The following is a 14,060-nucleotide window of genomic DNA, read 5'->3' as shown; positions in this document are numbered from 1 at the left end:
TTTCATTTTAATTGCGTTTTCGTGTAAACAGGTGGCGCGTAAGACTGATAATACCAACGGTAGAAATAGAAGTTGATTTAATACATTTTTGCTTCAGGTTTGAGTGAATATTTAACACCGAACCTTTCAATCTTACTATACATATATTTTCTTACTGTGTGATCAACAGCAGTTGTAGAAGAGGTCAAAATAACGTGTTGTTTCTATTAAGCTTATGCTGTACTTTCAAGACCAAAAATGTAAAAAAATGAGAATTAGGTTAAGATTAATTAAATCAAATTTCATGAAACAATGTTTACACAGGGCAACAGCTTATCACAATTAATAGGTTTTCAATTTATATTTCACAACTTTAGCCGATGGGGCGTATCCCGGAGTAAAACTCTTAATGGTTTTAACTGTATTTTTTCCATATAACATTTTAGTACAGTCATTCCTGCGGATTTTACGTGATTGAGTATAACACACACACACTAATACAGAGGCGAAATATACCATTAGATTACTATAAAAGGTGTAAAAAGGTCCCGCTCAGGCTTCATAATTTTTGAACGATTACAGGTAAAGCAATAAATCTTGGTACATCATTACTGCACATATAAAAGTATTTTTTATATTTTTGTTATGTCAGGGGGATGACCAGCAAGTAGTCTGAAGGAAATCTTAAATGAGAGCATAGACCGAGTAATACATCAAACTAAAGGTTCCTAATTAGTAAAGTACAATGCCGCAATTCTGACCTCAAATAGTGCATTCTTTAAAAAATTACACTGGTTTAAATTTTGACTCAATAACTACCTTAAAAACTATTTCATAAGTCCAATATTTATTTAATAAGTTTAACTTTAACAACTTGAGCCAAGACAAGAATATTAAACAATCTAGAACAGGACCTACATCTTAAATGTTTTAAACTTTAAACCAGCTTAATGGGTTTAAAGAGTTTTAAGAGACCTTTGAGTTCGGATTTGCAGCATTGTACTCTGTTAATGAAGGCTTTATTGTTATGCACTACTCGACCTATGTTGTCATTCAAGGGTTTTTTTCAGACTCCTTGCGGGCCATACCCTTGAGATGAGAAAATTTTAGATACATTATACAGTAGATTTATAGGTCCAGTAATTATGCACCAAGTTTTATTGCTTTACCTGTAATCGTTCGGGAGTTAGCAAGCTAGTGCGGGACTCTTTTACACCCTGTATAACGGTACATATACTTATATTGTAAGAAATTGTATGTAAACGTGTAATAATTGAATTTATTTACGATTTTATTTAAGGAAATACATCTAAATATAATATACTAAGCTTCATAAAAAATATTAAAGTTATAAATATAATAACTATTCTTACTTGAACCCTATCTATATTTTATATGTGATATAAAATACTGTATAGCTAAATGTGGAATCGACAAAATCATTTTATCAAATGGTTTCTGTACACGGCTTTATAAAATATTTTTAAGAGTTAAAAATGAATTTCTGGTTAGGTATGGGTTGGTGGTAGAGAATGAAGTGATCGTGATCGATACACTAAATGAGTTTGCTGAAGGATTGAAGAATGGTAATGGGATTCTGATGGCTCTGTTTAACGTTTGCTTACGGCCGCTGATTTTATAACTATTTTAATGACCTGTAAAGGGTTTTCTTCATTCGTTCTATAGTTATAATCTGTTAACGTATTGGTGTCGTATTCATTTCGTATTCAATTAAACAAAAACATTGATAATCCTAAAAATTTTATATGTATATTTTACGCGGAAATTAATTACTTTTCTCAACTTTTCGTGTTTACAATTTCACTTTTATTATATGTAACTGTCCTCTGAGATATAATTTTAAATATATTTTAAATTATTTCATTTTACACTATAGTTTTATTAAATGAAAATTATTTTACATATGACCAGATACCCTGCTACGAGAGCTAGAAAACGTTGCTGTAATCAAAGCCGCATTACCGTTCGCCCCCGCAATCAAGACGCTGCAGCGGGTCGCTACAATCGATTTGTGGTAGCCTGGCTCCTGGCATACAGATGCCACTTACTCTCGTCTTTGCCGTTGAAAGAAGAGCCAAGTGTCAAACACGGCTATCGCTCGCGATTCCAATCACCTTGCATTGCAGATGGTGTTTCCTCTTCAGTCTGTCAATGAGGGGCTAGCTAAGTATACTTCCATTTTTATATTAAGGTGGAGCATAGATTTTCTATTATTCTTTTTTTATTGGGCGTCTTGTTATTTATTAGCACAATGGTATTGAATTGAGAGCGTTATATTTTGATAGGTGGAATGGTGGCCTTTTTATCATTCGACTACCACCCACACCTCATCGCTCACGTTAGCCTTCATCACTGTTCCCATTGGCCTTCATTACCGTCATTCGTGAAAATTTCAGTTGAGCTTCAAGAACCTCAAGGTTTGTGATGAGGTTTCAGTGAGTTCCGGTCTCAAAAAGCGAGTATTTGAATCGTAAGGTACATTTACCGTTCATACCAAATTCTAAGAAAATTAATTGTCCTGTTTAAGACGGGAAAAACTGCAGACCTATTGTGACATGTGTTTTGTAGGTCAGTTATAAATAATTAGTTTTTTTTGTTTTTGTTAAGTGCGTGTTTTAAAATGGTTATCCCTAGAGTTGACTTTGCATGGTTGTTTGTGGTTCCTGAGTTACGCATGCCACAGCACTCTGGTATGATATGTTTATTTTAACCTGGATTGTTGTTACGTGTTAGGTTAGTTATTCACCTGTGGAAGAGATCAGATTCCAGATCTCGAAACGCAGTATTACTGTTTCTTATATCAATGAACGATGGAAAATTTCCGGAGGAATATTGTTTCATTTTCACAATCAACACTTCTGAAGATTCGTCAATGATACTAAAAAGCAAGTTCAAACACACATACAGGAATATAAAATCACAACAATTTAAAGCTTAATTCTCTATTTGTTGGCAAACCATGCCCACCCTAACTGTCTGGTGCAGGTAAGCTGTGCATTTTGATATATTATAATGCTGTTTTCTCGTTCTTCGTGTCACGAACCTGATAAAAACGTTACTTATTAATAAATAGAATAATTCCAAACACTGCTATCAACAATATTATCTTTGATATTATAATTTAATTAGAAAAGAGAGCAAAATAAATTGGGTAACAAAAGTGTAGACACTGTATTCAATATCACGATTAATGCATTATTATTATTATATTACCTTAATCAATATCAGACCATAATTTCTACATTACCAAAAGAAGAAAATTACATGATTAAAGAATGGATATCAAAATTAGAAATGATGGGTAAATAAAATTATTCATTTGTACATCTTGTAGAGATACCTGAACAATACAAGAAAGTTCTTATAAATAACTATCAGATATAAAAATTATCAATTGCTAATGTGAGTAATGGAATAAATGTCGAATGAAAAGTTGCTCTGTAAGAAAAAAGTATAAGTAAAGGATCACATCAGTTTTGTATAAGCTCGGTGTTTTGTCTTCCTGGCTCCATAGATTGCCACGAAAAGCTCCATTTCCTATATTGGTTTAACATTATATAAGGATACACTTGCGTATTTTGGTTGCAGTAAATTTGAGATTCCAGATACAACTTTTTCATCAAAATCGATAGTTTCTAACTCTGCAGGGCGTAAACAAGATTTTAAAATGAATGATAGACGTGGAAAAGATAAGTGATATGCAAAATATTTTCCGGGTATGTATGTTTATACAATATACGGGTTATTCGTTTCATTTTGGAAGTAACTACTTTTCTATACTCAGTTTAATCTATGATGTGACGACTAGAATGCGATTGTCCAGGAATACGGTATCAAACTCGTTTACCTACTTTACAGTCCCCGGACGTTAGAGACAATATCTTTTGAGATCTTAAGTTAAAATTTCTCTGTCATTGCTACTAAATAATTCTTGGTGTTTTAGCGAAAAGGTTTTTGTCGTTCCTCAACACATTATTTCGGTTTACTTCTTTAACATATTTAAAGAGCATTACATTATCCTTATACAGGATAAGTAACTGTAAACTTCATTACGGTTTGGGCTAAAATAATCCAAATTTTCTATTTTATATACTATATATCACACATACTTATATACATTAAATTGTATAAAGAGCAATAGCCTTATTTAATTTCAATAAACATTTGAATCACAAAAATTACTTGCTCCGCCGGGAGTCGAACCCGGATGTCTCACTTGCCGGGTGAATGAGCTACCATTACACCACAGAGCGCTTACTTTTTCCGATTCAATTATTTTGTATTTGGCCGTATCTGTCACATATGCGTTTTAAATAAGCAAACTAACATATGATCGGAAGACCAAATACCTGTCAACCGACTTTTATTTACATTAAATTGTATAAAGGGCAATAGCCTTATTTAATTAATTAACATACTTATATACTTTATATATATATATATATATATATATATATATATATATATATATATATATATATATATATACAGGGTGATTCGGTTAGTGTTACCGGCACTTTCTGAGCTGATTGTACTATAAAAAATAAAGAAAAAAGTTCATATAATCATGGGTCCGGAAATGCTTCCTTACTGGGTTATGGCCAATTGAAGATTTCACAAAAAATTGTGTGCAGGAGGTCAAATGATGATTTGCAGGGGCACCATCATGTTGATAAATAATATTGCACCTTGCTGTTAATGGAACATCTTCTAATAATAGTGGTAGTTGTTCTGTAAGGAATTCCTAGGTACATGCGGGAATTTAGATGTCCTCGGAGAATGAATGGTCCTATTAATCGATCATGAATGAGTCCACACCATACATTTACACTAAATCTGTGTTGAAAGTTGCGCACGATTGTACTATGTGGATTTCCCTCTGCCCAAGTGTGTTCATTGTGAAGGTTGTTGACGCCATCTCGGGTAAATTGAGCTTCATCAGTGAATAAAATGGTTCTATGATGTTGACGGTTTCTAATTAACCAGTTGCAAAATTCCAATCGAAGAGGAGGATCTGTTGGTTGAATACTTTGAACTTGTTGTTTATGGTAAGGGAACATGCTATTTTTGCGCAAAGTTCTCCATACTTCAGACTGAGACACTGCGAATCGCCTAGAAAGACGCCGTGTACTGACACCATGGACTGCGTTCAGTAGCCATGATTATAGCCTCTTCCATATCTACATTATTCTGGGCAGGGCGATCCCGATAATTATTAATACTAGGAAGTTTACCTGTTACTCTTAGGGTACGAAATGATCCACTGATCGTTTTTGGGTTTTGGAACTCTGCGATTAGGAAATCGTCTTCGGTATTCTGCAGTAGCAGCGGTTTGCATTTCCGTCACAAACGCCTAAGACAAATACCATGACGGCATATTCTTCCGTTGTAAATAACAAAGGCATTGCAATTGTGATAGTAAGTTACTTTAAAATACACTTCACTAACAAACGAGTAGTAAATTAATTGTATTAAATTGCACTCATTAAACTAGTACAGAATTGGTAACAAATAATTTGGATTCCTCAATAAATTGCAGTGTATTGTTGAACAGCTGATTTGTGATACCAACTTATAAAAACATAATTTACCTTCTGTAAAGCTAACGTGACAAAGATATGTAGGTACATGATGTAACCATTTGGATAGTCCTAAAAAAGTAATAGTATTATTGTTTTTTAGTTGAGCATTAATCTATTAAAATCGTATTTACAATTGTATGCTAATCAATTATTTGTGTACCTTATATCATTACATTACGGTGTTTATTTACTAAATACGTGTTTCTTGCTTGGTAGAATGTTTGTTGTAAAATTAAACTCCAGAAACTAATACTTCGCTGTTAATAGCCGTGTGGCACATAATTTTATTCAGAATTAAATTTTCTGCAAGTTTCTTTGTAAAAATGTGGGTCTTCAATGCCTATTTAACAAAATAATTGTCCGTGAAACCTTAAAAAAGTGTTTTCAAAATTATTTTATTTCTGTTTTTTGTATTATAACAAAAAAAACTAAATGAGATACAGCTATGAGATGAACTTTATTCAATTACTCATCTAAAAAATCCGTTAGAAAAAGTTGCATTCGCCTATAAACACGCGGCAAATCATCATTTGACCTCCTGCACACAATTTTTGGTGAAATCTTCAATTGGCCCTAAGCCAGTAAGGAAGCATTTTCCGGACCCATGTTTATATGAACTTTTTTTTTTTTTTTTTATAGTACAATCAGCTCAGAAAGTGCCGGTAACACTAACCGAATCACCCTGATATATATATATATTAGTTTTATTAATAATTGTATATTATTATATTGCATACGTATAACGTTTTATTTAATTCATTGTATTATTTGACCTTTGTCAAAATTACATTCGGGTTCAATAAAATAAAAATGTTATTGCAACTCTAAATATATATTATTGCTACAAAGAATGTCCAGATTAATATGTTATTGAAAACATGTAATTCATTTTTCTATATGTTTATTGTTGAATTTAACAAATTTACATTTCTATGGAGGCCTTGCAGTTTTTTTATTAGTAATTATTTTATAAATTCTCTTAATTGTTTGGAGAATAGGATGTCTCCGAGTGCATGAATGGCATAAATATTTGATGAAAACCTTATTGAAACCATTGATTGGTCTTCACGCATTAGCAGGGCTGGTACATTAAGACGTGAATCGATATTATTAATGTAAGAAGAGACGAAGTGACGAATGACCAAAGATTTCATTGATATAACTACATCCAATTTAAAACGTATTTTCCTATTCAGATAAAGATTCGGTACCCTAATCTAATATGGATGAATGAAATATACTTAATTCTCAATGTACTCTTCTTAAGGTATTGTTTAAAAATTAAAATATTTTTAATACTGTACCATTTACTTTACTTTTAAGTCAAGCAATCAACGGGTTCCAGCTCAATTCAAAATTCTGGTGGATATCTTGGCATAACTGTAATCAAGTCTGTCAGGAGAATTGATGTTGATCCCTACTTTATAAAACTCAGGCTAAAAACCATTTTCCACTAGACAATTAAAACTAACCATAGACAAGAAGCCTGTATTTCTTAATGAATCATTGCCCGCAAAAAGAACTCTTTTGGAATTACAAGGCCAAACAATTACAAGTGGCTTTAGGTGCGTGGAGAATGGATTTCCTTGAGCAAGTAAGTCAACGGACAAACAATAATAGCACAACTCCAATATGGTGTTTGAAAGATATTTTGTAAAATTAACCTTATTATATTTTATTGAAAAATATAAATTATTTTTGTTCCTATCATAATATATTCAATTTTTGTTGATGGGCATTTGATGTGCAAATAACAATCTACTTGTTTTATATTTATAAATATTCGAATAGGTGTCATTACTTCTTATTTGAAATGCCTATTTTTATGTCCTATCACTTTTAATAGCCTGTTCTGAAACAATTATAGCTAAATATAAATATATATTTGTACATGATGATAATTATAACCATATTTAAAAACTAATATAGATCAGGTTGAACAACACCTATTGAATGTCAATGTAAATAATTTTATTTCAATATTGATGTAATTGAACTTTGTTTTAATGTTTTAGCTGCGAGTAAAATATAGTGAGTGTGTAAATTGTACAACCCTATCTTTATTACACTACTCAGGTGCAGTGTAAGATACAACAGAGTTAATGACATTAGCACAGCACTCTCGTTGTGCCTCGAGCCGGTTTGTTATCTCAGTTACATGTATTCTCGTTCAAAATTACGCTGTAGTTGTTATAGTAGCTTGTGTCAAAGGTGTTTTTTCTTCTGTATGAAAAGGGGAAATGGAAAAATTTTTTTGATTGAAATAGAACGTCTTTTACTTCTACAGGTAGTTAAATTGAATCTGACATTGTAAGAGTTGTGAAATATTAAAAGGCATTACAGTTACTGTAAGATAAAAATAAGGTGTTTGAAGATAAAACCATTTGAATGTAGAATGTTAATTTCTGTTTATATATGATATTTTTATCTCGATAAATATCCCAGGAGTAAATAGATAATGTAGGCAAATTTCATTGAAAAGTGCTATTGCAACCCTAATGACGGAACTTCCACAAGAATTTCCATTGAAATCGGTAATGGAATCTAGCATCCAACACTGCCGTAATAATTTGAAAATCTACGTACATGTATGTGTGGATGTGGAATCGTTAGCACTATAGTTATCATAATGATTTAGTTACGGAGTTATTCATAAATTTGAATTACATTTGGTAAAGAGCTAGTTTTTTTCCAAATGGCATACATAGAAATTTTACCTTGATTCGTTCAGTAAAGATTTAGAAAATAATGCCTATTCCCAATTGTGTTATTTTATCTTCATTATCTACTTAAAAAAAACAATGCCAATTAAACTAATTCAAATATAAAAAATGTACATGTCGATAATAATCATAAATGTGATTATTCACGGAGTTAATATTTATTTATTATTGACGTATAATTCGAAAACTGGTCACTACGGTACTTAAAAATTGGTAATCGGTACCATCTTATTCACAAAAACCCGTCTTCTATTTACTTACAAAAACAAGAAGGGACTAATAAAAATAGATTAAATAAGGCAGTCTTTTAAAAACGTTAATACGATAACGTGATCTAGGAATGTTAATAGGTTCATATAAGCACTGCAAAATATAACGATTTCCATATTAATATTAAAAAATTTTTAATCGAGCATTAGTGACGGTCAATACAGAATGCTTATATGCTGGAAAACGGTCATAAGACTAAACTAACGTATCACCACAGAGTGACTCTCAACTACGACGAGCTGATGTTGAAACAACCAAGAAAAGTAAAGTCAGTTAAATGGTCCTAGCAGACTCATCCACTTCCCCTCAGTACACAGTTAGAGGGATAAAGCAGTGGACCAATAAATTCATGGAGGTTTACGATTAAAGTGAAGTCAGCTAACTAGTCCTAGCAGAGTCATCCAATTCCCCTCGGTACGCAGTTAGAGGGAGAGAGCAGTAGACTAATAAATTCATGGAGGTTTACGATTAAAGTGAAGTCAGTTAACTGGTCCTAGCAGAGTCATCCAATTCCCCTCGGTACGCAGTTAGAGGGAGAGAGCAGTAGACTAATAAATTCATAGGTTTTGCGATTAAAGTGAAGTCAGCTAACTGGTCCTAGCAGAGTCATCAAATTCCCCTGAGTACGCAGTTAGAGGGAGATAGTAGTGGATTAATAAACTCATGGAGGTTTACGATAAAATTTGAGTCAAGTTTGTCGGTAATCAAAGTTAGGGAGTTGATGTTTGTGTTTGTTGATATATAGGTGTAGGCGCCGACAACGCTATAACTGTGCGGGGTGAGCGAGGGGTGTGAAAGATAATCTTAGTAACGTTACTGAAGATATTCCTCTATCTCAGTTAGTTGTTTTACATAGTTATATTGGTTATCCAGATAAATAAATTGTTGAAAGTGTTTTAAGACGTTTTTACTAACATCGTTCAAACCGAGATATGCAGAAATTCTTAAATATTTGTTGACGTGACAACGTCTTAAATTAGGTTGCGGCTCGGAGTCACTCATGAAAAAGTGTAACGCCCGGTAACGTTACGATGCCCGTCCAGTGGGTCCGCCGCACGGGATCCGCACGGGATAAAGCAGATAACTATGTTTATTCGTGAACATGTGGGAGAGCTTAGATTCGTCATTTACAACAACTACAACAATAAAGGTAAATAATTGTACACTGATATTTCATTATCGTAAACTATGATTGATTGATTAATTGTTAGATTGACACAAAAGTTGAGAAACTGAGTTTATAGGTTATGTCATACTATTGACAAATGTTGATAGTGTTAAGTAAATTATTGGTTTAAATCACTCTGCAATCAATCGTAATTCAGTCGATTGAGAAGAAACAGCGCGTATTGCTAGTCAAACATTTAAAATAACAAATTATAACCTCTAACCTGGCATAACAGTGCGACCAAACAAACGAACTAAACCGACCAATCACCACGTGCGGAGATAGAATTTAACTGTGTTTAGCAAGAATTTCAAATTCCAATTTCAGTAAATGTTTTATTAAACTTTACCATTTACAATAACAAATTTTAATTAATTTCAAATTATGTACAATGTTTTAGTAAACAAAATATATTTCTATAGTTAAAATTTGTGCAAATCTTATTTTCATTCAATTCCTTGTTCCTATTGTGCAATTTAATAATATTCATATCAATAAATATTCTACCGAGAAAAAGACCAAAAAGACGTTGTCACGTAAAATCTTCGCCCGTAAAACCGACTTTACAGGCAACCATAATTTTTTTTTTACTCTGGAGGAATTAATAAAGTAAAAAAATTATGGTTGCCTGTAAAGTCGGTTTTACGGGCGAAGATTTTACGTGACAACGTCTTTTTCTCGGTAGAATATTTATTGATATGAATATTATTAAATTGCACAATAGGAACAAGGAATTGAATGAAAAATAAGAATTGCACAAATTTTAAATATAGAAATATATTTTGTTTACTAAAACATTGTACATAATTTGAAATTAATTAAAATTTTTTATGTTAAATGGTAAAGTTGAATAAAACATTTACTAAAATTGGAATTTGAAATTCTTGCTAAACACAGTTAAATTCTAACTCCGCGCGTGGTGATTGGTTGGTTTAGTTCGTTTGTTTGGTCGCAGTGTTATGACAGGTTAGAGGTTATAATTTGTTATTTTAAATGTTTGACTAGCAATACGCGCTGTTTCTTCTCAATCGACTGAATTACGTTTGATTGCAGAGTGATTTAAACCAATAATTTACTTAACACTATCAACATTTGTCAATAGTATGACATAACCTATAAACTGAGTTTCTCAACTTTTGTGTCAATATAACAATTAATCAATCAATCATAGTTTACGATAATGAAATATCAGTGTACAATTATTTACCTTTATTGTTGTAGTTGTTGTAAATGACGAATCTAAGCACTCCACATTTTCACGAAATAAACATAGTTATCTGCTTTATCCCGTGCGGCGGACCCACAGTTATCTGCTTTATCCCGTGCGGATCCCGTGCGGCGGACCCACTGGACGGGCATCGTAACGTTACCGGGCGTTACACTTTTTCATGAGTGACTCCGAGCCGCAACCTAATTTAAGACGTTTGTCACGTCAAAAATATTAATTGTTAATTTCCAAATAGATCTATCATTTATTAATTATCATAAAAGTATAACTTTAAAAACATGTTATTATTGCGATTGGTAATTTATTTGGAAAGTCTATGTTGTTACAAATCTTGGTTTGTGTGAAATTAAATCCATCAGAAACAATTCTAGCTTAAACAGGATTTTTGTGTTATACTTATGGTTTTATATAAATTTCATATAAATATGTATATTTTTATCCTTTTAATAACTAAAACTCTCACATACACAGATATTTATATTATACCATGAGTATAATATAAATGGTATTTTAACTACATTTTTTTCTGATGGATTATATGTTATACATAACTTGTATCACTACCACTACACCGTAGAGACCTTACTTCTTATTTGTTTTGTATTTGGGCGTTTCTGTCACTTATGTAATTAAATAACTAAACTAACATATGATCCGAAGACCAAATATCTATAAAACGGCTTTTATTTACATTTTATTAAATTTGTATAGAAGGCAATAGACCAATTTAATTTCAATAAACATTTAATAAAAATAGTACTTGCTCCATCGGGACACGAACCTAGATACAAATATCCGTATTATCGTATGATTTGATTCTGAGGGTCATAATCGGAAAATGTCATAGTATAGTTTAAACAAAACTTTAGCGATATTAAATAAATGTATAATTTGATTAGAGAAATTAACAATTCCTATTTATACTGTGTGCAAGCTTATGCAATATAACGCGAGTTCGTGAACACGATCACCGCCCTAACTTTTTACCAAGACTAAAACTTGGTACAAAACCAGAGCTAGCGCATAACTTCAATGAGTTCGTTGGTCAGTCTTAACTAATAAAAAGTTTTAAAATGACGATAATTCGAACAAAACTTTTAACTTGACTAATTCCCAATATAGATCCAAAACAATTTATTATTAAAATATTTTAGGTTATTGCAACCAACTTTTATCCTTTAATTTGTTTCAATACCTCTCAGATTTCAAGATCTGCATATTTTATCCAATTATTTTCTCGAGTCATTTTTATCGAGCCAAACACAGTTTGGACAAGTGGTAACATATCTGCATTATAGCGCAAAAACATGTTTTGAATTCTCAGGTATTTTACAGTAATGTTTTGATTTTCCATAATATTTCCAGATAGTGAGCGTAGTAAGTATTTAGTATTTTGTCACATTGCGGGAGTAAATTTGAACACGGTGACTACCATAATAAATTCTGAATAAATCCAGACTAAACTTGGTAGAGAAGCAATATTTGATATACCTTAAATAAGTTTGTTAGCCAGTTCAATATAACAAAAACTTTCAAGATGGTGGCTGTTTGCTTTTGAGTATAGATTTTATTTAACTGGAATAATTTCTAAAATATAAATAAAACGATACATTATTATAATATACTAGGGTATTATAAAAAAGTTTTATTATTTCAATTTTTCGATATATTTTAAGGTTTAATATGGTTTTACATGTTACTATACAATTTACCGCAAACATGTTACTTATAAATATCACATCGTTTAACCCTTTCCGGGCCAGGCGGCAATATATTGCCGCCATGATATTCGTCGTTTTCTTAAATAAATACGACGTCAAATGATTAAAGTTTTATGTTTTTTTATTCCGTGGTATATTTGTAGATAATTAATATGAATATCATTTTTATTTTGGAGGTCTATGCATTTTTATTTCGTAATTGTCAAGTGACATTATCAGCTGACTCGATCTGTTGTTGTTAATTCTTTATGCTTTAGTGTAATTGTACTATTGTATGCTGGATTCTCCTTCATTATTTTATTTTGTGGTTGTAAATATTAGTAGTGTTAGTAGTTACATGCTTAGCTATTGTGTGTAGTAGTTACAATGACTGACAATTTGCGATCTAACGGGAGTAAAATTGTAAGTAGCATATTTGTAAATAGAAAAAGTGTAAATAAATTTCAAATAAAATTGTGTAAATATTTCTTGGTAAATAGTGTTTTAACTGTATTGAAACTGTTTATGGATCCTACAATCATCTGTTTACCGGTACATCCATAATGTGAATATTTATTTTAAGTTTCTTGCAGTGTAAGAGTCAGTTGCTTTATCACTTGTTGCGAAGTACAATTATGCGTATTTATACAAAATGTGTCAAAAAAATGTATTTATGAGAGAAATAACACAACATTTTGTATGGTTGTTCCTTTCTAAATATACAATATAATAAAATAGGTTGCCACGGTAAAATTATTTTTCCTTTTTTAGTTATTTACAGAAAAAATAAAAAAATAATTTGTTTTATGTAATCTATTAAAACACAATTTTTTTAAAAATTTTAAATTAATTAAAACTGCATCTATATATTTCTTGTTGATATTATATATCTATACGAGTAATTTGGTGCAAATTTTAGGTCATTCTCTAATTGTTATGAAAAGTTATACATTTTAATCTTAGAGACTGCAAAATCGCCAATTTTAGCCTGGCACTTTTGACTAGTCACAGGGGATATGATATGTGAAAAAATTTTGCAACATCTCATATTTGGTCCTGGCCCTGAAAGGGCTAAAGTAATGTTTGTTCTTATGCAATGTTATACCTCGTAAGATTTCCAGGAAGTGGGCGTACAAACATGTTAGTAGTGTACAATATTGCGGGAATAATCGTGGAAAACAATAAGTACCGTTGTAGCTCTTAATGGATTTAAACTAAACTTGGTACAGACACAATATTTTTACATAGCATAATTGAGTTCTATAATCAGTCTTAACCTAGAAAACGTCAGTTTGACGACGGTTAAGTTTTAATTTCGTGTAGTACATAACATAAATAAAACTTATGTTTTTATTCAAATTTTAAAGCAATCGTAAGCAAAATTTATAC

The sequence above is a fragment of the Homalodisca vitripennis genome, unplaced genomic scaffold (assembly GCF_021130785.1).
Source record: "Homalodisca vitripennis isolate AUS2020 unplaced genomic scaffold, UT_GWSS_2.1 ScUCBcl_17;HRSCAF=529, whole genome shotgun sequence".
NCBI classification, from domain to species: domain Eukaryota; kingdom Metazoa; phylum Arthropoda; class Insecta; order Hemiptera; family Cicadellidae; genus Homalodisca; species Homalodisca vitripennis.
This window is presented reverse-complemented; position numbering follows the sequence as displayed.